Raw genomic sequence first — 25565 nt, 5'->3', positions numbered from 1 at the left:
AATAATTTTTTCAACCCATTTTGACTTTTAAAATTTTTCTTATGCTGTCATTTTACTTTCAAAATTTCAGTGTGTAATGTCCTTTATAGAAATAGTTCAGGTCTCTTAATAATCTGAAGTAAAGTTTCTTGGTAGAGGGGGAAGTGGGCAATGTTGCTGCTGGGAGCACAAGGCAGCATTGCCCACTTCCCCTGTGTCCGCCTCCACCCTGACCTGAGGCACCCAGAGGGTCTGCGGCAGGGGTGGGGGGGGGGATGAGCCCTGGTGTGGAGCTGCTTCACCCCTCAGAGCCTCAGTTTCCTCTTCTATAGATCTCTATGCCCTCCTGCCTCCCTCCCCTACTCTCCATTTTGAATAAAATCAAACAAAACATGGGTGGGGGGAGGATAGATCAGGAGCTTGGGATGAGCACACACACACACTACTATGTATAAAATAGGTAACCAACAAGGACCTACTGTAGAGCACAGGGGACTCTACTCAGTATTCTGGGATAAACTATATGAGAAAAGAATCTAAAAAAGAATGAATATATGTATATGTATAACTGAATCACTTTGCTGTACACCTGAAACTAACACAGCCTTGTTAATCAGCTATACGCCAATAAAATTTAAAAAAAAGAAAGTAAATAAATAAAATCAAACAACACATTTTGCTTTGGTTACTGAAATTACTCTCATTCCTTCCTTAACCAGCCAAGTTTCTTAAAACATTCCATCTCCATTATATCTCTTCCCTTAAGTAATATTCCATTATGTGTATACACCACATCTTGTTTATCCATTTATCTGTTGATGTGCACTTAGATTGCTTCCATAACTTGGCTCTTGTAAATAATGCTGCAATGAACATAGGGGTACATATATCTTTTCAAATTAGCATTTCAATTTCTTTGGCTAACCATCCAGAAGTGGAATTGCTGGATCATATGGGAATTCTATTTTTAAATTTTCAAGGAACCTCTATATCATTTTCCATAGTGGCTGTACCAATTTACATTTCCCACTAACAGTGAATGAAGGTTCCCTTTTCCTTTCTTTTTTTTTTTTTTGCGGTACGCGGGCCTCTCACTGTTGTGGCCTCTCCCGTTGCGGAGCACAGGCTCCGGACGCGCAGGCTCAGCGGCCATGGCTCACGGACCCAGCCGCTCCGCGGCACGTGGGATCTTCCCGGACCGGGGCACGAACCCGTGTCCTCTGCATCGGCAGGTGGACTCTCAACCACTGCGCCACCAGGGAAGCCCCGGTTCCCTTTTCTTTACAACCTCTTCAACACTTGTTATTTCTTTTTGAAAATAGCCCTTCTGACAGGTGTGAGGTGGTATCTCATTGTGGCTTTGATTAGCATTTTCCTGATAGTGATGTTGAGTACATTTTCATGTGCCTGTTGGCCATCTGTATGTCTTCTTTGGAAAAATGTCCATTGAGGTACTTTGCCCATTTTTTAATCAGGTTGTTTGGAGTTTTTTTTGCTACTAAGTTGTATGAGTTGATATTAACTCCTTATCAGATATATGGTTTGCAAATATTTTCTTCCAGTCTGTAGGTTGCTTCTTCTTTTTGTTGACTGTTTCCTTTGCTGTTAGAAATATTAATATATATATATATATATATATATATTTATTTATTTATTTATTTATTTATTTATTTATTTGGCTGCACCAGGTCTTAGTTGTGGCATGTGGGATCTTCACTGAGGTGTGCGAGATCTTCCTTGCAGCATGTGGAATCTTCATTGAAGCATGCAGGATCTTTAGTTGTGGCACGAGGGAATCTTTTAGTTGCGGCATGCAGGATCTTTTTAGTTGCAGCATGCAGGATCTAGTTCCCTGACCAGGGATCGAACCCTGGCCCCCTGCATTGGGAGCGCAGAGTCTTAACCACTGGTCCACCAGGGAAGTCCTTGCTGTGAAACCTTTTAACATTTTTAAAATATAATTTTAATTAAATATTTATTTATCAAACAACCCATATATTGTTAGTATAGACATCGTGCAAGGTTCAAACGCATTCAAACGTCAAGATCCACATTCAGGGCTTCCCTGGTGGTGCAGTGGTTGAGAGGCCTGGCCTGGGCAGGCCAAGGGCAGAGGAAGTAGTGATGAAGTGGACTAAAGCTTTTAACAGGACTGGACTGGCCACTTGCCTGAGATGTCCTTCAGGGACAGAGCCTGAGTGAAGGCAGGGACGGGGAAAATGAAGCCATTTCATGCTTTACTCAGTGCAGTTTAGTCTGTTTAAGAAACTAGTTCCTGGACAGCCCTCAGAGACAACTCCCTGAGCCCGTGAGGCTAGTAAGTGCTGCCCCAGAGCCGACTCCAGCGACCCTCGGCCCGGCATTCACCCGCGTGATGTCTCTTCACACAGACCAGAAGTGGCCTGCGGGCCAACAGAACGTGGCAAAAGGGACGGCGTGTGACTTCCCAGAATGGGTCAGGAAAGGCCTTGTTGGCTCTGCCTTGGCCCTTTTCATCCTTCGCTCTAGAGGAAGCCACCACCAGGCCCTGAGGTCTCTCAAAGAGCCCGTGGTGAGGAAACGAGACCCCGAGGGGACCAGCTTGCCAGCCGTGAGTGCGAGGGAGGCACGGGGGAGGCAGAGACCCCACCCCTGGCCCAGCTGATACCTGACCGCACCTCACAGCAGACCCTGAGTCAGAAATGCCTGGCTCAGCCACTCCCGAATCCCTGACCCACAGACACTGGGAGATAATCCAGGATTATGGTCGTTCTAAGACACTTAGCTTTGGGATAATGGGTTACACAGCATTGGAAAACTAATACAGTGGTGGAGCTGGGATTTGAACCCAGCTAATCCAATTCTAGAGTCTGAGCTCTTAGTTACTTCACTAGTGGGGCGCATGATCAGGGGCGTGTGTGTAACATCTCCTTGGGGCATACGAAGATAACATTAGACCTTTTATTTCTATGTATTAAAAAAAACTGAACTAAAAATAGTTTCTTGAGTATTTCCTGTACAGATTGACCAGGCATCCCTGGCCAGGGTGCTGGGTGTCATGTGGCACGCACAGCTCTCCTTGCCAGGTGTCCTCGGGAAAGGGGGCTCCCCAGGCTGGGGGCAGAGTGGAGCGCTCACCGGGGCTCACGCTGTTTACACACGCACGTGCCCAGCTAGGCAAGTTCACCCAACAAACCTCCCAAAGTGGACACAAGCTTTGAAGGGTGCCGGTCAAGTCACCAAGGGCGGCCAGGGCACTGATGAGGACAGCACGGGGGAACAAAGAGAAAGAGGCAGAGGTGATGCCCAACTCCTACGAGGAGCTCTACCTCAGACACAGGAGGGGAAAAGAAGTGACGCCCTAATCAGACCCTACCTGTTCAATGACCTTGCTGTCACTAACAATACTGTTGTTATTAATGTCATTTAGTGAGAACATGGGAAAGGCTTTTACTGGGTACCATGAATGAGTCAAATGAAAACATTGCCTTAAACTATTGATTTATCATTGTATCTTCCTCCTTAATATATAATTTTTGCAGGTGCTTTATAATGTCTAAAATTTATTAATCCTTTAGTCCATATATAGAAAAGTAAGTGGTGTGCTGCCAAGTATGCCTAAGTATGAAAGGCTAGGACTCAAGACCTTGTTCTGGCTCTGCCTCCTGCAGGAAGGCGCGGGGTCCCACCACCCTCCGGGAGAGAAGCACTTTTGCGGGGAGATGCCGCTGAATATCTGGGACGGGGCAGAGTAGAGCTTCCTGCCTGAGCCCCAGGGGTGCTGGGAGGCTCTGGCAGATGAGATGTTCGTTCCCGCTGACCTTGCAGGAGGAGCAGGTCACCTCCAGGTGAGAACAGCTCGTCCTCTGATCCCGATGCGCCCTGAGATGTGAAGGGTGGGGCACTGTCCAGAGACTTGAGGGTCTGGATGTGTGCAGGGGTTTGGTTTACCTACAAGTCCTGGGACCTTGGTAGGAGCCATTTCCGTGATATCAAGGGCGGGAGTCACATAGTGGGCTGAGGTGAGGACACCGTCCACAGCACTGGGTGAGTTGGAGCCTTCACCATTCTGGAGGGGGGCGGCAGATATGGGCTGAGCCGGGGATGGCAGAGGGCAGCCCAACAGAAGCCTCCCAAAGGGTCCTTGGCCCGAATCGAAAGTGAGCAGATGTCAGAGAATTCGGGCAAGTTTTGGAAATTACATCAGAGGAAGCGGAGATAACCAGGGGGTTAGATCACGAAGCTAAGAAGCCTCAAGTGGGCTCGCAGAAGGCTCGATGGGGAGTGAGCGGTCGGTGGTTTCTGGCGGTGCTGGGAGAGCGCAGGGCTGTTCCATGTGGAGGCTGGCGATAGCTGAGGCGTCACGCCTTGTACCGAGCCTGGTGTGTTCCTCCTTCATCAGCGTCCAAGAGGAACGTTGATGGCCCATTAGACCTGGACTGGCAACCACGAATCCCCCATTTCCTCTCTATGTCTCACCTTTTCTTCCTTTCTCTGTATACAAAGAGTTCTGGGTTCAGGAATGGAGAGGAACTTTTCTTATTTTGACTTCTTGCAGAGAAGATCCAGTATGTCTACCATTTTGAGCCATGAGCTTTCTTGCACCTTTACTGACTCTTTAGAAGAAGGTGTTCTGTTACAGGTGTGGAAACTGAGGCTGGAGAAGTCAACCTCTGCTCCTTGCTGGTGAACCCCAGTCTGCTGAATTCCAAAGCCCCTCCCTGTGCTTCCTAGTTAACGAGCATTCCCAAAGGATGGTGCCCAAGCCACTGGTGGTAAGTGAGAAGATTACGGGAGAACGTTTTTTTCTTTTAATAGTTATGCCTTAGTTTCCCATTTATGATAGGTATTTTTGAAAAAGTGAAAGTATTTAATTAAAAGTAAGTTGATATAAACATTAAGTGAACACTAGTACAAGTGCTCTGAGGACATGGCAAAAACTGGGATACTTCTAGAAGAACCCTGCACTGCTCTCCTGTCACCTTTCCTTTCCAGGACATCTGGCCTGGTGTTAGCCCGCCCCCATCATTTCAGGATCTACCCTTCAGTCACTGGATTTCGTTGCTCCTCTCACAGTGAAGGGAGCCCCCATCACCTGGGAGTTGGGAGGGAGGTGGTCCATTCTTGGAGGACATATCCCAGCTACCCAGATCTGTCCTCTGACAGCCCAGATAGGTTAGATGTCCCCCTTCCCAGATGACAAAGGCGACCTCAGAGACAGGAAGGTTTTTCTCGGCTTCTCATCCTAATCCTTGGCCTGGGCTCTGAAAACACAACAGAGAGATGCACCTAGGCCGGGGGAGGTGGAGGGCATGTCAAGATGCCTTATCACAGCAGAAAAGGAAACTCTGGTGGAGCAAAGACCATACCCATCTAAGATCATCACTCTAAAACAACTGCTTTCGTTTCCCACAACTTTCCTGCTCTTGTTCACATGCATGTCTTTAAAGATTTTTAACTCAGTTATATACCATTTTGTATTCTGCTTGTTCCCCCGACCTCCACAGACCACACCGTAGCCCTTTTCCCTGCTGCTTTGTCATTTTCGTGATGACCACTGGGTTCCTGTACAGGGCTCCCTCCAGTGGGTCTTCAGTCATGGACTAAATCTCCCTTGGATGACTAGATGCTTAGATGGATACAATTTTTCATAACTACATACAAGGTTGCAAGGAGCTGCTTTAACAAATGTTGCTTTTAAGAATTTTTGAAACTGTTTTTACCGTAACTATTTGCTGTCCCTCTTACTGCCTCATCCTCAGCCCCTCTGATTTTCTTTGCCTCTTTTCTGGAACCTTCCTCCCCTTCTCCCCTCTCCGACAGCCCTCTCTCTTCTCTCCGCCTGTCCTGTCTCCTGCGCCACCATCCACACGGCTTGATGAAAAAAGCACTGGATGTGGAGTCAGAAGAGATGAATTCAAGGTAGGATTTGCCACTTTCTAGGTGTGTAATCCCCAGGCAAATCACTTGATCTTCCTAGCTCTTGTTTTATTTCTATCTCTAAAAATAAGAAAAACATAGGCAGAGCACAGAGAATTTTTAGGGCAGTGAAAATACTCTCTGCTACTCTAATGGTGGGTAACAGTCATTATCCATTTGTCCAAACTCATAAAATATACAACACCAAGAGTGGACCTTCATGTAAACTGTGGACGCTGGATGATAATGACGTGTCAGTGTAGACTCGTCAGTTGTAAGAAGCACATAACTCTGGTGGAGAATGTTAACAATGTGGGAGGCTGTGCACACGTGGGGCAGGGGCACGTGAGAAATCTCTGCACCTTCCTCTCAATTTTACTGGGAACCTAAAACTGCTCTAAAAATAAAGTCTTTAAACAATATGTAAGAAAAATAATGTCAGCCCGAAATATCTCCACAGCATTATTTATAAAAGTAAGCTTAGAAATAAATCAAAAATCCATCAATAGAAGACTACATGAATTAAGTGGTAAATTTAACTAAAACATATACAAATGGTTTCATACGCGGGATGCTGTGCAGTCACTAAAACGAGTAAGATGGAGCTGTGTGCACACGATATGGTACAGGTAACTGTGAATTAGCACGTAAGTTTGCAAACCGCGTGCATAGCTCAATCTCCCTCTTTAGTAATTATTTCTCCAAATATTCATGTACTGAGGAAGGATACACAATAAAAGGATAAAATCCCTGGGGATTGAGAGTAAGGGGGAGAAATATTGGGGGGTTCTTTTTACTCTTATTGAAATGTTTTTTAAACAAACACATATGATTTTGTAATATAAATAATGTGTGGAAGAAACAAACCCATTTGCCCTTTTCCCGGAGTGCTGACTATGCAGTGACACACATAGGAGAAAGCCCGCCGTATCACACGACACACGTGTGGTTATCGACTCTACTCCTCCTGTCAGGACTCCTTTCTCCTCTCCAGTTCCTGTTTCCCTTTCCAGCCTTTCTCTTCTTGTAGATGGCATGTGACAGAAGTGACAGGGTGGAGGAGGCAGATGAGTCTTAGACCCAATCCAGTTCTCTGTTCCCCTCGTCCCTGCTGCACATTCTGCCCAGATAAGGACACAGCTGGACGATGCATAGACAAGTTCCCTGGGGCTGCCCTCTCCACCCCTCGCCGTCTCCCGGGACCATACCTGCAGGTCCCTGGATGCTCTCTGGTTGTCCTGGCTCCAAGTCACAGCCCTTCACTCACTGGGATGCCGTGTCCGGAGCCCCTAACTCCCTACAGGTACCACAAAGACCCCACTTCCTCAGAGCAGGGCAGGAACAGCGCTGGACCAAAGCCCTCAGGATCTGCTACGTGGCGTTACCTCAGAGCTGACAGATTGAGTCATATGGGCAAACTAATTATATTTTTCATTTTTTCCCTGAGTATTTGTGAGTCTGCGGGACTTTAATTTATGTATTAATTACACCTCAGAGCCAAATGCGGGGGCTGGAGTGCCTCAGACAGCCTTTGCATTTTATTAGGAAACATTGCATACATTCGGCTCCATAGGGAAACAGACACTAAAGCTTCCTTCCGGGGAGTGTGGAGGTTTGGGGGAGCAGAACCCTCTGGGCAATGCAGGTGGAGGCTCAGGGGAGCATTTTTTTTTTTTTTTTTTTTGCGGTACGTGGGCCTCTCACTGTTGCGGCCTCTCCCGCTGCAGAGCACAGGCTCCGGAGGCGCAGGCTCAGCGGCCATGGCTCACGGGCCCAGCTGCTCCGCGGCATGTGGGATCCTCCCGGACCGGGGCACGAACCCGTGTCCCCTGCATCGGCAGGTGGACTCTCAACCACTGCGCCACCAGGGAAGCCCTCAGTGGAGCAGTTTGTGCCAGCCTTCCATTTGGCCTGCAGCTGACTTTGAACCATGTGATCAACCCGCCCACCTTCTCCGCTGCAAGGAAACAGCCCCTCATTGCACCCCGCAGCCCCAGTGGCTGCTGCGTGGGTCCCTCCTCATCAGGTGTGGGGTCCTTGTACTGCACTGAGCTGCTGTCTCCTTGCTGTGGTCCAGCAGGGAGGCCATCAGCCTGTTGCTAGAGGCTGGGGCTTCTGGAGGAAAGTTACCCCTGCAGAGTCCTCACCAGTGAGCCATATACGTGAGGCTGGGTTTGCGTAGGTAGAAGGTGAGAGTGGCTGGCTTTCTCACCTTGAATCTGGACTTGGTGTGTGGGGGGGTCTGGTAGTGTTGGTGTGGGAGCTCTGCCAGTGCCCTTGCAATGGCCAAGAAGTTGGCAGGAAAGATTCGGAAGCCAACCTAAGTGTCCATCAATAGATGAATGCATAAAGAAGACGTGGTACATATATACAATGGAATACTACTCACCCACAAGAAAGAATGAAGTAATGCCATTTGCAGCAACATGGATGGACTTGGAGGGCATTATGCTAAGAAAATAAGTCAGACAGAGAAAGACAAATACTGTATGACATCGCTTTTATGTGGAATCTAAAAAATACAACAAACTAGTGAATATAACACAAAAGAAGCAGACTCACAGATACAGAGAACAAATTAGTGGTTACCAGTGGGTGGGGAGGTGGCAGTATAGGGGTAGGGGATTAAGAGGTACAAACTATTGGTGTAAGATAGGCTACAAGGATGCATTGTACAACACTGGGGATATAGCCAATATTTTGTAGTAACTGTTAAAAAAAAAAGAAGCTGGCAGGAAGAAAGCCATGTTTTTGTAGCAAGACCATCAGGGCTCCCAGCTCCTTAATCCCCTTTTCTTGTCTTCGGGTTTTTTCCTAGGTCTTGACAGAAGTTCCTAGTGTTGCTATCCTGTGTTATGGGGGTGGGAGTTTGGGGAGAAGGTCTTGAGCATACCCTTTGGCCAGTTTTCATGGGGGAAGCAGCACTAAGGCCTCATGGTGGGGGGATTGTTTATATCAAAGTGATCACCAAGGGAAAGAATAGAAGTAAAGCCTTTCTTACCTCAAAGCCGCTGGCAGGGTCAACCTTGGAGGTTCTACAGATGAGGAAAGCACTTCTTAAAAGAGCTAAAGGAAGGCCCCAAGGCTCTCTAGGGACTAAGGGCTGACAGGCAGGTGCGGGCCCTGAACACTGAGTTAAGTGACCCAACTGTTGTGTCCTGACGCTAACCTGGTGGCAGGCCTGCCATCTGCACCCATCTCGCACTCCCTCCTGTTGCTCTGGCTCCTTTATGAGTCATCAGAGGGCAGACCTACTTCATGCAGGATGTGGAGGCTTATGGTCAGACTGAGAGGTGACCCTCAGTGGTAAGTTTGGAGGAGTTTTGGTATTTGTGAGTACCTTATGAAGACGAAGGAGCAGTTTGGGGCACTCACACCCACTCTGATGTAAGCTCTCTGAGGGCAGGAGTTGTTGTATGCTTTGTTCACTATATTCCAAGAGCCTAGAAAAATACCAGGCACAGAGCAGTGGTCATTAAAAAACACCTAGGAGGTGGTGTTAGGAAGGCTGGCTACAGCTGCTCCCAAATCATCTTTTGGTCAAAGGAGATGAACAGAGGCAGATGAATCTCAGAGAAGCTCTGGCACCTGTCCAAAGTCACACAGCTAATTAGAGGCCAGGCCAGGCCAGGAATCATGGCCAGGAGTGATTCTAATGTTAGCCTAATTTTCATTCTCTAACCTGTTTCTTAGTCAGCTTGGTCCGCAATAACAAAATACTGTAAACTGGGTGGCTATAAACAACAGAACTCATTTTTCAGAGTTCTGGAAGCTGGGAAGTGTGAGATCAAGGTGATGCTAGATCCGGTGTTTGGTGAGAGCTCTTCTAGGTTGCCGATGGCCAAGTTCTTGTATCCTCATATGGCACAGCAGAGAGAAGAAGCAAGCTCTCCCATGACTCTTATAAGGGCACTAATCTCATTCATGAGGGCTCCACCCTCATGACCTCACCCAATCCCAACCACCTCCCCAAGTCCCCACATCCTAACACCATCACATTGGGGGATAGGGTTCCAACACATGAGTTTTTCTGGGGGGACACAAACATTCAGTCCATAAGGACCCACCTGTTATTCAGACCCTGTGGCTACCACATTCATGGTTGTGGCCTCTCGCCGTCTGAGCTAACAACAAATCTGCTTTGCCTGATGCATGGGTGATGCTCAGAGTTTTTGTGCATCCAAGATGGTCCAATGCATGGAAATTCTTGTTAGTGGGATTCCACCACCTCAGTGAAGTATTTGATTCTTGCATTTATCAGGGAAAGGCTGGGGAAGACTGGGACGAGGGAATGACCGCTCACAGGGGCGCTGACAGGTGGAGGGCTGGTGAGGGGCTCAGCTTTGTGGAATTGCCCACTTCAAGTTCACCCTGGGGAGGGGCTCAGAGGCTGGTGGGTTTCATTCCTGCTTACTCCATCCAGCGTACCCGCTACCCGCTGCCATGCCAGCTGGTCTGTGCCGGAAGTGTGTGGGGTCTGAGGCGGGGTGGGGAGAGTAGGAGCCTCTGCAGGAAGCAAGCTAGAGCCCTCACAGCGAGGGGTGTGTGTTCGCCTAGTCATCAGCCCTCCTCCATCCACCAACTGGCAGCGTCTCAGGCCGGGACAAACCCAGGCTGGGGCTCGTGCTGTAATCATCTCAGAATCAGGTGCCTGATCGGTCTCTACCTGGGGCAGAAGGTGCCGTCTGGGTCTTTCCACAGGGCCTGGATGTAGCACTTCTCTCTCAAGGGCCCTCAGCTTGCAGTCACCTGCTTCCTCTGTTTCCTTTCTAGAGCCTCAGGCTGGGCTGCCAGCTTTCACAAGACAGGATGGACGGAGCCTGCATGATCTTTCCAGGGAGGGCGCTGCCGGAGAGGTGGCCAGCACGTCTGACAGATAGCGCTCTGGATTCGGGCTGTCTGAACGCATTTGTCTCATCCCCCCAAATCCAGCCAGCCTGGGAGACAAGTCTAACCTTTCCTGACAGAATCAGTTCAGGCTTGTCCTCTGAGCAGGGCCCAGGGTGGGCAGGGGGCTGGCTGGGGCCAGCTGGGCTCTCTGACCATAGCTGCCAGGGGCCTGCTGGCCAGGGTAAGACACATGGGGAGCCCTGATGGGCCCAGTGGACAGGCTCCAGACCAGTTCACGGAGCAAGAGCCGGGAGAAGGGGAGAGGGATCCCTGCCTCTGTGTCTTCTCCCAACCCCAGGGCAAAAGTAGGGACGGGGGCAGGGAGAGAGGCCTGTTTTTTCTGTTGTTGTTTTTTTCTTTCATCCTGTCCGTGTTCCTATTCTGAGGTCCAACTCTTCAGACTAGCCTGGATTTGAATCTTGGGGTAAAGGCTAGAGGAGAGGGGTTGTCTGGGCCCCTTTGAGAGCACAGGTGTGGCATCTCCACAGCAAGTCAGACTTGCACACACCAAAGAAGCCTGACCTTGGGCAGAATACTGTCTCTTCTGCCTTCCAGTGATACCCTGTGTGTCCTGCTGCCTGAAACCCACATTCGTGGTCCACCCCCTTGTTGTAAGCTCCACTGTCTCCAGCCTCTTTAAGAAATTGCAAAGTCACTATATTTGTGAAATTTTATCTTTTCTTGGAAGGGCAGAGGCAGGGACCCCAGACTGTGGATGTCGCTTGAGAGTGACTGGGAGTCTGGGGTGAGAGTAGGAAGTGGGGTTGCACGGTTAAAGGGAAGGAGGCTGTTCAGGAAAGGGAGGCAGCCCTGTGCCCAGCATTGTCAGCCTCTCTGGTTTCTAGACTGTGGAAAGGGGGATATGGGGCTGTGGAAGGACTCACCTCCAGTCTTTCTGGATGTCAGAGGGCAGGGACAGGGGGCCGAGGAGTGTAGAGTCCTAGCCAGGAGCCAGGGTCCGTGATTTTTCCTGCTCCCAGCCCCACTTCGGCACAACGGCCAAATGACAGACCAGGGAGCTGGGTGAGGGTGCAGAGTTCCACTTCTGGTCATTAGAAGAAGGGACGCTGAGAGCTTGAGATATTCCTGGGGGCTCAAAGAGAGGCAGGCGGAAGCCAGGGACCTGCCACACTCTTGGGGGATAGAGAAGAGGAGATGCAAATTTCCAACCTAAAAGTATGATAAAATAAAATTCCCTCACAACCACCCACAAAATAGCAAGCCGTGGATGGACAGGTGTGAGCTCATGTAGTCCTGCACTGCGAGGGAGCAGAGCCAGAGACAGGAACACATGTACGAGCGCTCATTTGGGAGGTGAGGCCAGGAGACACCAGGAGGGGTGTGGGGACACCGCTCCCTCTGGCTGCTCGTTAAGGGCTGCCCCAGTGAGTCTCTGATGGCAGAGTTCAGCCCCCCGCCTGGGCCAAGAATCAGAGTGCAGCGTTCTGGCAGCCCTTTCGGCACCTCAGGCACAGAGATGCAGGTGCTGGCAGCTGGGAGGGTGGCCCGCGTGTGCCAAGGTGGCCTGGGCTCGGGATGTCTGCTACAGCGCTGTCAGTTCCACTGTCCGGATGATGAGACTGAGGCCCACAGGTGTCTGTGGTCCAAGCTCTCCCGGCTGGTGATAGCTATGCTGGGATCTGACTCTCTTCCAGGCCCCAGTCTTATGTGTCAAACGGAGATCATGATACCTACGATCATAGCCAAGATGGCAAGGCTCTCCACCTACTAAGGGGGCTTGTGTGGACAGACTCTGATGGCAATTGCAAACTTGCTTCTGAATATCCAAACCCTGGTGGAAGGCAGCAAAAAGATGTGAAGGCTAATCAACTATATGCCGATAAAAATGTAAAAAAATAAAGATGTGAAGGTTATGATGTAGAGCTGGGTTCAAATACCACTGGGGCTACTTAACTGTACTGTGATCTTGGGGAAGTTGCTTAACCTCTGAGCTTTAGTTTCCTCAGCTGTAACATGGGGCTGATGACATATTTCTGGAGGAGTTGTTATGAGGATTACATAAAAAAACAGGTGACATGGCTGCTGTCCCCAAAGGACTGTGTACATGCCTCGTACCCTCCTCGCCTGTTCCCCTTCGCACCTTTAACTCTGTTATGATTTTGCAGAAAGGTGTGGAGTTTAAATCCTCTGATTCCCCTCTGGGTGGTAATGTTATGGAGGTGGAGGTCCCCTCATTACTGGGAATAGGCCGTGCTTCCCTGCCCACTTCCTTTTTGGTCCCAGGAGGCCTTCTGTTACTGGTGAGCTGGGTTCTTTCCGCCTGAGGCCACTTTATGAGTCATATAAACAAGGACCCCGCAGGGGTTATTTAGAAGGAAGCTTTTCACGGCCTTTAGAGGACCTGACTCTGCAGTCTCCACATAAATGAGGGCCCGGATTGACCCAGGATTTGGCAAAGGCCGGTTCCCGCTTTCAGCATTGTCACCAGTCTCTCTCATGCCCCTCATTCCCACTTTATTTCTACCAGTCGGAAGTAACCCCCTCCTCCGTCTGCCTTTCCATATTTCACCAGGCTGCAGGGTTCAGATCCCCTCTCCTTAATGCCCCCATGCCTTTGCATGTGGTTTTCTGAGGCCCAGATTCGATGTCCCCTTTTCTCCCATAAACCTTCCTTGGCCCCACCCCCCCCCGACAGAAGCATCCCTTAACTGCTGCTGAGCCTTAAATCTAGGTGAACCTGGGCAAGAAGGGATTAGGTTAATAACCACCCTCTGCCACCAGGGGGTGGCCTTGCAGAAAGAGTCAAGGGCTGCACAACTTCCGACCTCAAGCAGGAAGTGAGCCTTGCTTCAGTGTGCACAGAACACGGGACCACGGGGACAGCAGTCAGAATGTCGGTAGGCACTGTCCTCAGGTAGAGAGGCATCTGCAGCAGTTCACAGAGTATCAGATAGAGACTCAGGGCTTCCTGCTTCCCTTCCCTGAAGAGGGGCTGAGGCAGAAATGGGCCCAGTCAGGAGCTTGTCCAAGATTCTCAGCAGTGATGCTTAAAGCCCACTTTGGCTTATTCATAAAGTCCCTAGCTAAGGGGCTGAGGGGAAGGTCTACCTGGCAGTTAGAATCAAGATTCTGGTCCAGAGTGGGCTAAACCAGACTAGCAGACCCCTCCCCCAATTCCATCCTGAAGAGGCTCTTGGCTCTCTGAGTGAACACTGCACCTGCTGTGTACTTCCGAGGGGCTCTTGTCCCTAGTTGTCTGTCACCCTCACCAGGAGGGGACCTTCAAGGGATCACTTGCTTTGCTCACCTTGGTGTCCCAGGTGAGGCCTGGACCAAGTTTCCCTCCTATAAATGCTGCACTGAGCTGCTCAGAGGTCACTGCCTTTTCTGTGGGCGCCTGGAGGGATCCAGACGTCCCACACAAGAGAGGTGAGGGGGCAGCACCGGGGCAAGTCTCTGAATGATAGATGGAGTGGGCCACATGGAGCCCTGGTCCATATTTACCCCCTCCCTCCAGATGAAACTCTCCGGGACTTCCCTGTCCTCTGCTTGGGTGGTGTGTGGCCAGTCTTACGTAACAACTTGGGTTGGCTGTAGTCCCCAGTTATTCAATCAAACACTAATCTAGGTGTTGCTGTGAAGGCGTTTTTAAAAATAAAAAAAAATTTTTTTAAGATGTGATTAATGTCTACAGTCAGTTGGTTTTAAATAGGGTGAGCCCAACTCAATCAGGTGAAATACCTTACGAAGAGAGCCAAGGCTTCTCTGAGAAGAAGAAACTCCTCCTGTGGATAGACAGCAGCTTCAACCCGTGCCAGAGAGTTCCAGCCTGCCCTTCCTGGTGGCCTGCCCCATGGATTTCGGATTTGCCGATCTGGCCCTCACAGTTAGATAAGCCAATTCCTTGCAACAAATCCCCTAATATATATCTCCTATTGGTTCTGTTTCTCTGGTGGAATTCTACCTGTTACAGGTGGGCTGGGTAAGCTCCCTGTGCCAGGGGAGGAGAGGATGAATCAGGGTGATAGAACCATTTTGGTATCAGGGCACTCACTGTATAGAAGTCAGCGTGGTAAGACTTTGATCACATTTAACCCTCTAAGCATCATATGTCATAAGTACTCTTATTATCCTTATTTTATAGATGAGGCGACTGAGGCACAGAAGAGTTAAGTGCTCAAGGTCACACAGGGTGCTGCAGGCCAGGATCAGAAACTCCTGACTCTAGAGCACAAGTTCCTAACGTTTTTGTACCAGCAACCCCTTTTCCAGCCTAGTGAGGCTGTGGATTTCTCCTGGGAAATATTCTTTCGTATGCATAAAATAAAATGCACAAGGCTACAAAGGAAGTCATTAAGAATAATTATCAAAATAAGTTACAGCACAAATTTATGATGTGGTAATACACGTGCTTTCCTGTGAATGCATGCCGTTAACTAGACTAGGGAGGGTCTACGTGTCATGTGACTGCATCATAATATCTGTTCCCTGTGCTATGCCATGAGAATGCATGTGACGCTGCTTGGTGACAAGTAGGGCTAACACTCCTTGTGGCCCCTTGTTTGCTTTCCTAATGGAAGGAGATGCTAAATTTCAATTAGGGTGATACTTAAGCTGTGTTTTTTCCCCATGCAAGTTCACAGATTCCCCAGAATGCTCTGTGATTGGAGGGTAGACTTCACCACCGCACTGGGTGCCTGCTCTGCAGAGATGGTAGTGGAACAGGTTCATGGACACGAGTGAAGCCCTGTTACACGGCAGGCACACAGCAGACATGCCTTCCCTCTCTCCACTCCAAGAGTCAGATGGGCAAGAGGAACCAGGGTCCCAGGGGAGGATGCAGTCAGCAGGAATGGCTTCTGTGCCAAGCTCAGCCCGTACAACCCCTGAGGGCTGGCGTGCCCTCGCACTGGCACTGGTGGCCCGCAGGCCCAGGCCCACTCCCATTCTCTACACATCCGTGGTGTCATGGGGACACCCAGTCCTGAAGCTCCCTCACCATTCCTCTTGGAGACAGAGACCATGGCCACCTGTACTTCCCGCAGACCCTTCTCGTGTTCATGTCAACATGGGCCACACTCAGCCAGCTGACTCACCCTCCGGCGTGTAGAGTAGCTTTGCCAATCTGTGGTGGAGGAAGCCCAGGCAGAGCTTTTCCGGGTGGAGAGCCAGGAAGGGAGTAAGGACGAGAGATAGGCCACCCACCCCCCTCGCATCTCCAGAGAGGGGAGCCTGATGCATAGTGGCCGGAGAGGCCCTCCCCCCACACGTCTACCTTCCCTGCTTTGACCACCAGGCCAGCCCTGATGAAACTAACCTCCCATCATGAGAGCCGGTTTCAGCCTGAGCCTCATTCCCACCTCTACCCCTTTCCCTCTTCAAGTCACTTCTCTCACTGTGACAAGGCAGTAGAGAGGGACCTAAAATGCCCTAATGTTCATCAAGTGTCAGGCACTTTGAATACACGATCTCCTTTGTTCTCTCCAGCACCCTGTGAAGTGCTGCTGAGACACCAGTTTGATGGGTGAGGACGCCCAGGCTCAGAGGGGTGTTGCCCAGCAGTAAGAGGCCGGGATCTGAACCCAGCTCTGGCACCAAGATTCACTCTCTCTCCACTTCACAGGCTGCTTTCCCCTGGTCAACCTTTACCGATTCCTGGTACCCAGCTCCCAGGCTGCACAGGCATCTTCTATTGTTTAGAAAGCCTCTACCATAGAAATTCAGACTAAAGTGTTAGAGACTCAAGAGGTTACCCTCCTGTAGGGTATCTGCATTTTAAGAGGGCTTCAAGCAGGTAGCTGTGCTCAGTTCTCAGAGAATGCTCTTTTGTGTAGCACAGGGGCTGACTAGGATTTGGGGGTTAAGGGGATAAAGAAGGGTATGTAAGGCCTGGGTTGGAGTGGGATGGAGCTGAGAGCTTGAAGATATGTGTGTGCATGTGGGCAGAGTTGACATTTACCTCTAATCCTTAAACCCCAAGGAGTAAGGAGTATTGCTAACTTTTTAAAATGAGGAACAGGTTTAGGGAAGAGAAGTGACTTGCTCAAGATCACACAGTTGATAAGTGGACGAGGCATGAGTCATTCATGCTTTCCATGTTACTGTGCTAGTAAGCGGTAGAGGACTTCATGTGTCACCCTTCGCAGGCAACACGCAAGCACTGATGATTAATTAATTATGCCTATGATGAACACCAAGTGTGTCCCAGGCCTTGTGCTCTGCAATGGAGCCCTAAAGAAAAATGGAATGTAGTTCTTGCCCTTGAAGAGCTCATAGTTCATTGTGGGAGAAAGACACAAAAAGTAATCATTGCAATTTGCTGTGACAAATTCTCTGACCAAAGGCAACTCCAAGCCAACATGTTGCTTTAAGATTTTAGAGAGTGACTAACTTTCTTACTAGATTCACAGAAGTCTTCTCCTAGAAGGAGACTCTTGATTTAGGTTTTGAAGGCTAAAAGGAATTCATCGTAAGTTTGAAGAAGTGAGGACATTCCAGGTGGGGAAAATGGGACAGCTTGTGCAAAAGGCTGCGTGCCACTTCTGTGGGAACCTTCCATAGACAATGCCTTTACCTAGCATTTCCCAGATTGGGTTTCACACATATCAGGGCCCCTGGTCATAATAATGGTAGGCGATGGTTTTCTAGGGCTCACTACATGCCAGACACTCTTCTAAGAGCTCTCCATGTATTAACTCATTTAACTTTCACAACAACACTGAGGTAAGTGTTATTATCTCCATTTCACAGACGAGGAGACAGTGACCCAGAGAGATTAAGGAACTTGCTCAAGGTAACACAGTCAATGGCAGAGCTAAGATTGGAACTCAAGCAAGAATGTTTTAGAATCTATGCTCCAGTGAGTACATAAAATCTGGTCAAGGGAAAATAGCAATAATGAATATTGGCCTAGTGAAAGTTCTAGAAAGTGCATCAGCTAAGCAGACATACACATGCAAATTTTTCCACTCAGAGCTTTCCAAATCAATTTTATACAGGAATACATTTTTTTTGTTTTCTTTCAAGAATGAGTTCATGGAAAACCCTTTGAGAATTGTTTCCTTATCCCTAAGAGTGACTCCAATAGAGGCTGAACCCTTTGGCAGGGGGCTGGGGGCTGGTGGATTTTTCTGGTTCCTGACGGTCCCCCATCAGGCCTGCCCGGTGACCAACTTCTCACAGCGCTGCAGCTCTCCCTGAATGAATCTTCCAAGACCGTGTGTTTCTTCCACATACTTTACAATGCAAGAAAAGAAAAAACTGTTAGGGTCTGGAGGAAGCCCTTTTGGTATTGTCACAGCTGCACTTTTAATCTTCTGCTTGATTTCTCTCCCTCCTGGCTGAGAGGAAAAGTGACTGTTGGAGAGCGTTAGTGGTTGCCTCATTTACTGCCATGTTTCACGGTGTGTGTGTGTGTGTGTGTGTGTGTGTGTGTGTGTGTGTGTGTGTGTGTGTGTGTCAGCGTGGTCACACAGAGTGAATAGCCAAGAGGAAGGAAAGTAGGGAACCAGAGAGGAAAAAACAGTTCCTCTCAGCTACCCAACCTCTTTCCCAGCCAGAGGGGAAGTCTCCTGTGCAGAGGCGAGGCTTGGAGAGAGAGGGCAAGTGTGGAGGTTCTAATATTTCCACACAGAGCTATGGCTTCCCGTCCAAGTCTGGGAACATGAGTTAATTCTTGGATTTCTGAAACCTGATCCCTTCCTGACAAGGGAAGTCTGGCAGCTGCAGCCATTAGCACCACGGACAGCGGCAGGCCTGCCACGTGCACCCTGGGGAAGGGCTGGACTTCCCTTGCTCCAGAAGCAGATAGGCACGGGCGGGACTGAATTTTAATAGGATCACAGGGTATTTTTTGCACTGTGAGATGGGGTCTTAGCTGGACTTGCTGTCATCCACACACCCCGCTCCCACCCTCACGTCAAATCAATGAACAAACACAGGGTCCTAGAGAAAAGAAATGCTTGCCAGGGACTCAGAAGATGGTGATAAGGGAAGTCACTGGAAGGTGGCACTGGAAGATACACCCACATCCTCCAGGAGTTCACAGAGATGGCTGAGGTACCAGGAACACTGTGGCAGTGTATTGTTTGATGCCCTGCCTTGTCTGTGTTTTCAGGGCCAGGAAGTATCTTCAGTGTTGAGCTTGGGGTAGCTGCCCCGTTGATGTTGGTGCAGAGGGAGGAGGGCCCTGCTCCATGGCCAAGCTCTACATCTGCATAAACAAAGAGCTGAGTCTCCCTCTAGGGGAAACCCTTATAGTCTCAGATGAACTCCTGAATCAAAAGCCTGCTTCCGTCGGCAATCCATAGGCATGTTTTCAGGACATGGAAACTTGCTTTATTAACAGCACGAGGTACACACAAGCTTGCAAAAAAACCCCACAGACAAGACAGCACACTTCTCTGGTGGCCTCTGGGGCTGTTGGTGGCTTGCTGTGCTGCCCAGAGAAAAACACACGCAACGTTGGATGTCCTGTCTCATTCTGCTCCGTCCCACAAATGCATGTTGAGTGGCCAGTCCCGGGGCCAGCCGTGTGGGGATGGGGAGACTAAATGGCGGGGTCTTTGCCTGAAGAACATACAGGCTCCCAGAGGGGAAAAGTCACTCAGAGAAGCAGGATACTGCAAAGGCCATCCGAGATTGTCACTTGTCACATGTGTTACCCCAGCCCCAGGCATAGACGGCTTGAGTGAGGCAAGGTCCATATTAGTGGATGTTATCAGGACGGCAAGAGAGGAGGTTGGGAAAGTGATCTGTATACGTGTACTCAGTCAGCAAGGGCGGGATGTTTCTGCTTTCCGCTGTATCCCCCATATCTTACACATAGTAAGTGCTCAACAAATACTTCCTGCATGGATGAATATTTGGAGTGCCTGCTGGAGGACTGAGAGAAGAAGGGTGGGCAGTGTGGCTTGAATGGCTGGTACATTGTTGCTTAGTGGGGGGAGTCCCAGCTGAAATCACTATCCCCTGGGGTTTGGGAGAGAGCTGTCTTTGGCACTGGGCGTGTTGCAGGGGACTTGGGCCCTGGAGAAGGCAGGCGAGGGATAGCTACAGACCCACAGCTCTGTGAAGACACAGCCAAGGCCAGCTCCTCAAAGCAGGGATAATCTGGGCTCCAGCCGCAGTCTCTGCGAGATCCAGGCGAGGACTTTCAGGGGCTGGCTGCCCCTCTTGACACATATGTGTTGCTGCTGCTTCTAGGCTAATGGGCCCGGCGGGCACTTCCTCATTGGCCCCTGAGTAGGGTTGTCGGAATATCTTCAGAGGCTGAGGCTGGAATGCTTCTCCTCCTCCCCGTTCAGCATCTCAGGAGCTAGAAATGCAAACAGAGCCCTCAGGTCACAGTGGCCCAGCCTCTCAGAACAGCGGGAGCCTGTGTGCTCAGGCGCACTCTCTGGCCTGCGACTGTGGGCATGTGTTCCTGCCTGAAAGGACTGGGAGAGGCTGTGGTACCCATACCTGAAAGAACACCTAGGCCAGGGCCCAGCAGAGAGTAGAAAATGTTATTTCCCTTATCTTTCTTTCAAAGGCATCACTCAATAAACACAGTGAAAGACTTGTGAGGGGCTGGGGACTAGATATATAAAGAGAGGCACAGGGCAATGCCTACAGTCATATCCCCAGAAAGTCCATAAAGAAAATGGAGCTAGAGGGCAGAGTAATCAATGTTTGTGGGGAGTGGGGGCTTGCTGGGAAGGGTAGCATGTGCAGCTTACTGTCTACATCAGCCCTGCACAGTCCCCTCTGCTCTGTATAGACCAGTCTCTTCACTGTTCCCCAAACACCCCTTAGAAGGCTCGACCTCCATTATCCACCCAGATCGCTGATCAGTTCAAATCTCACCTGTCCTTTAAGGTTATTCTCTGTCTCTTCTTCCTGGGAAAGACTTCCTCAAGGGTCGTGGCCACAGTGCCTTGATGTTAGAAGCCTTTTCCTGTCTATACCCTTGTCTACACCACCTAAATGATGTCTTACATGGCTGCTTGGGAGCTTTCTAGCTGTTAGTCCCTCCAACTAGTCTGTAAGCTCTTTAGCAAGGACCTCATCTTGAATCCTCCCTTCCATGCTTCCACCTACTCCACCCCACTCCAGCACAGCACAGCATTCTGCCTATAGTAGGTGCTCAATAAAATTCTTACTGAGAGAATGAATGAGCAAATAAATGAATGAATAAGGAAAGAAGAAAGGAAGAAAGGGAGAGAGGGAGGGAGGTAAGGAGAGAGGAAGGAAGGAAGGGAGGAAGGGAGGGAGGGAGGGAGGGAGGGAGGAAGGGAGAAAAACCACTCTGGTTTTTGCAGAGGCTAACGGGAACTTGTGTGGCTGACGAAGTTGGTTCTCCTTCTTTGCCCTCCTTTCTTACTCTTCCATCATAAAGAGTATCTTTTAAAAAGTTTTACTCCTTTTGCAAATCATGACATGAACTAACATAAGTGACATTTTCAAGCAATATAAAATAATCAAAAGTTATGAATGTTTACTGAACACTTACTGTGTCCTCAGGATAGTTCCTGCCCTTGAGAGGCTTACAGTTTAGTTGGCAGGTAAAAGTAACACACGTGAATTCTTTAGCCAGAGTGACCTATGGTTGGTGCTCCAGATCTGGAGATACATGTCTTGGATTCCAACATGACCTGGAGCAATTGTTGGGAAAATTACATACCCTAAGGATACTTGTCAATATATAGATTCACCCTCCCCCCATTTCCTCAGCTGTAAAACACAGGCACGTATCTCACAGAACATTACAAGAAATAATATACCTAAAATTCTTGACAGAGAGCCTGGCCATAGTGTTCAATCAATATCACGTATTATTATTATTGTTAAAGATATAAAATTTTTATTGAACTCCTCTAATGAGTCAGTTACTAAGAACTTTGGGCATTGGATTATCCCAGCTTTCTCTTGCTTGTTGGTTTCCCCCTTCATACTGTACCATTTTCATTAGCAAATAAACATGCTCAAGTGTCTCCCATCTTTGACCTTAAGATCTTGTGTGATGTGGCCCCAGCCTACCTCTCTGAATTCATATCATAATGCCCTTCCCATTGGGGATGGAGACAAAAGATTGGCCAATGTATTCAAGATGATGTTTCTAAAGAGCTTACAGTCCAGTAGGCTCACAAGTCTAATGCAAAGAAAGCATGCCGACACACAGCCATGCCAGATAGCAGCTCTTTTGATGCAAACTCAAATGACACAAGTAGAAAGAGGTAGACGGGGTTAAGGAAGTCTTGCAGGCCAGCAAGAATGGAAGGGACCACACCTGTATTGTTCTCCACTGCACGCTTAGCACACAGCACCTTGCCTGGCATACAATAGGGGTCAATAAATATTTGTGAGACTAATGAATGACACAATGCATGAATTAATAAATGGTGTGATTTCTGCCCTACTGGAGCTCACACCCTGGTTGGGGAGGCTAACAAGTAAACACATGTTTGATTGCGTGATACGTGATGGCAGGAGTATATACATTCAAGGTAATTTAAGGGTACACGGGCAAGAATTGTCAATTCTGCTTGGGGAGAGGTTAGGGGAGACTTCAGACAAGGGACTTAGCTGGGACTTGAGTCCAGGGATGAGTCCAGAGGGATGAGGGGGGACAGGCATCCCAGGTTGATGACACTGTAGTGCAGATGAATGAAGAGTGGGACTCATTGCCGGTGGGAGTCATTAAAGTAGCAGATAAGACAGTGCGTGACCAAATGTCAAACTCTATGTCACAGACCACAAGGGCTTTGTGACGTGAGAAGGTGGAGGTGAACTGGCTGGCTCATAGTAAACTGTCAATGGATGTTGGTGGGAGGAACGCAGACTGGATCACTAAGGGCAATTTGGGGACAGATTTGAGTCACTGCTGGACCTTGAAATGTAAGACTACAGTCTAAATGGAAGGCAATATGCTAATAAAGGTCATCATTAATATTAATGAGAAGACAGTCACCGATGATGACGTGCATCACCCGGGAGAGCAGAAGCCAGGCAGATGAGGAGGTGTGTCCAGCTACTCTGTCTGGCTCTGCCACGTGGAAGGGAGGGAGGGAGGGCAGGGGAAGGACTTCATCATGACTCATGTGACTGGCGGGGAGGAAGCTGCCAGCTCTCCACCTACTCGAGCTGCTGCTGTCCCTGCCCTTGGGAGAGAGGGCTGGCCTTGGGAAGGAGCCCTCCTCCCTCCAAGTCCATAGTTCTTCCCAGGAATGCGGATCCCCTGGAAAGGTTGCTTTGCCTGAGGTCTGTGAAAGTAAAAGCCTGAGTAGCAAACTTTGCCCCTCCTTACTTTTCCCCTGCCCAGATCCTGCAGGGGCAAAAGCATTGAAATTGGGGGATGGTGGTCCGCAGGGCCGAGGCATTCAAAGTGAATGCATGCCTGGAAAATACTTGTCCAGGTGGAGCTGGTGACTGAAAACACTGGGCAGTCTTGTTAGAGGGCGGGAAGCCAGAGCAGGGCAGTCTGAGGGGAATGTGGGATGCGTGGTGCGGTCCCCCTTCTCAAAATGCTTCTGAGAAGGATAGGATGTGTGGGTGATGTTTGGGTCTCTCTGTTTTTTAAATAAATCCACTTTCCCCACCCCACATGTGCTTACTGCCCACAGGTCTCACTTTAGTGGTGGTCTTAGGCATGATGGTGGAGGTCCAAATTACCAGTAGTTGATAATAACAGTGAACCTTTACTGAGCCAGCTATTGTTCTAAGGCCTTTGTATTAATTAACTCATTTAATCTCTCAATAAGTTGGAAGTGACATTTGTCATTCCCATTCTACACACACGGAGACTGAGGCCCAGGGAGGTGAGCAATTTGTCCAAGGTCACACAGATGTGAAGTTGCAGAGCCAGGACTGGAACCAGGCAGTGTGGCTCCCGGAATCACTGTGGCTCCTAGTTCTAGAGGCGGCCCTAGGGAAAGGAAGGGAAGGCTCCCAGGACCCAGCAGACAAGTGAAGAAGCTAGTGGCCAGTGCTACGTTCACTGCCAGGTTCTCAGAGCCCCTGGTCTGGGTGGCAGGAGGAGTCCAGCTCTGTTATATGGTGGAGGACGCTGGGCAAGCACCTCACACTTTCAAAGCCTTTGTCTTCTCATCTGAACAATGGGAGAATGCTTGCTAATCCTTGGATTGTTGGGAGGAGTATGTGAAGCAGCAACTACAAAGTACCTGAGGCATCGTAGTAGGTGCCCAATAAATGAGTCCCTTCTCCCCCTTATCTCCTGGGTCCAGTTTGCTTCAAGCTAGGTTTAGTCACCTTCTCCAGGAATCTGTACTGAGGGCCTACCAGGTGCCAGATATTCTGCTGTGCCCTGGGAGAGACACCAACAAAGGAAGAGGCTGGACCAATGTGTAGTGGGGAGGGGAAACAGGATGCATTTTGAAGTAACCCATGAGAACACAATACCTGATCAATGAAATGTTCTCCTCAAAGCAATAGCCTCAGGAAGGAGCACGGTTGTTCCGGAGACACTGACGCTCTGGCAAACACTGACGTCAGCCACTGACTCTCCTCCCAGGCCCGGCCTGGTGCGTTCCCCCGTCAGGGAGAGCTGAGGCAAGAGCTTCCCTTTTAGGAAAACGGAGTCTTGGCGAAGGGAACGATCCACCCAGAGTCACAGACAGGGTGAGAGCAGAACCAGAAGACAGGGCTTTTTTTTTTTTTCTGGATCAGATAGCAATTTAATTTTTAATTTTTTTAACATCTTTATTGGAGTATCATTGCTTTACAATGGTGTGTTAGTTTCTGCTTTATAACAAGGTGAATCAGCTATACATATACATCTATCCCCTTATCCCCTCCCTCTTGCGTCTCCCTCCCACCCTCCCTATCCCACCCCTCTAGGTGGTCACAAAGCACCGAGCTGATCTCCCTGTGCTATGCGGCTGCTTCCCACTAGCTATCTACCTTACATTTGGTAGTGTATATATGTCCATGTCTCTCTCTCGCTTTGTCACAGCTCACCCTTCCCCCTCCCCGTGTCCTCAAGTGCATTCTCTAGTAGGTCTGTGTCTTTACTCCTGTCCTGTCCCTAGGTTCTTCAGAACCTTTTTTTTTTTTTTTAGACTCCATATATATGTGTTAGCATACGGTATTTGTTTTTCTTTTTCTGACTTACTTCACTCCATATGACAGACTCTATGTACATCCACCTCACTACAAATGACTCAATTTCGTTTCTTTTTATGGCTGAGTAATATTCTGTTGTATATATGTGCCGCATCTTCTTTATCCATTCATCTGTCAATGGACACTTAGGTTGCTTCCGTGTCCTGGCTATTGTAAATAGAGCTGCAATGAGCATTGTGGTACATGACTCTTTTTGAATTATGGTTTTCTCAGGGTATACGCCCAGTAGTGGGATTGCTGGGTCGTATGGTAGTTCTATTTGTAGTTTATTAAGGAACCTCCATACTGTTCTCCATAGTGGCTGTATCGATTTACATTCCCACCAACAGTGCAAGAGGGTTCCCTTTTCTCCACACCCTCTCCAGCATTTATTGTTTGTAGATTTTTTGATGATGGCCATTCTGACTGGTGTGAGGTGATACCTCATTGTAGTTTTGATTTGCATTTCTCTAATGATTAGTGATGTTGGGCATCCTTTCATGTGTTTGTTGGCATCTGTATATCTTCTTTGGAGAAATGTCTATTTAGGTCTTCTGCCCATTTTTGGATTGGGTTGTTTGTTTTTTTGATATTGAGCTGCTTGTAAATTTTGGAGATTAATCCTTTGTCAGTTTACTCATTTGCAAATATTTTCTCCCATCCTGAGGGTTGTCTTTTCATCTTGTTTATGGTTTCCTTTACTGTGCAAAAGCTTTTCAGTTTCATGAGATCCCATC

The sequence above is a fragment of the Delphinus delphis genome, chromosome 7, assembly GCF_949987515.2.
Source record: "Delphinus delphis chromosome 7, mDelDel1.2, whole genome shotgun sequence".
NCBI lineage: Eukaryota > Metazoa > Chordata > Mammalia > Artiodactyla > Delphinidae > Delphinus > Delphinus delphis.
The sequence above is the reverse complement of the archived record's forward strand: the minus strand, read 5'-3'. Positions refer to the sequence as shown.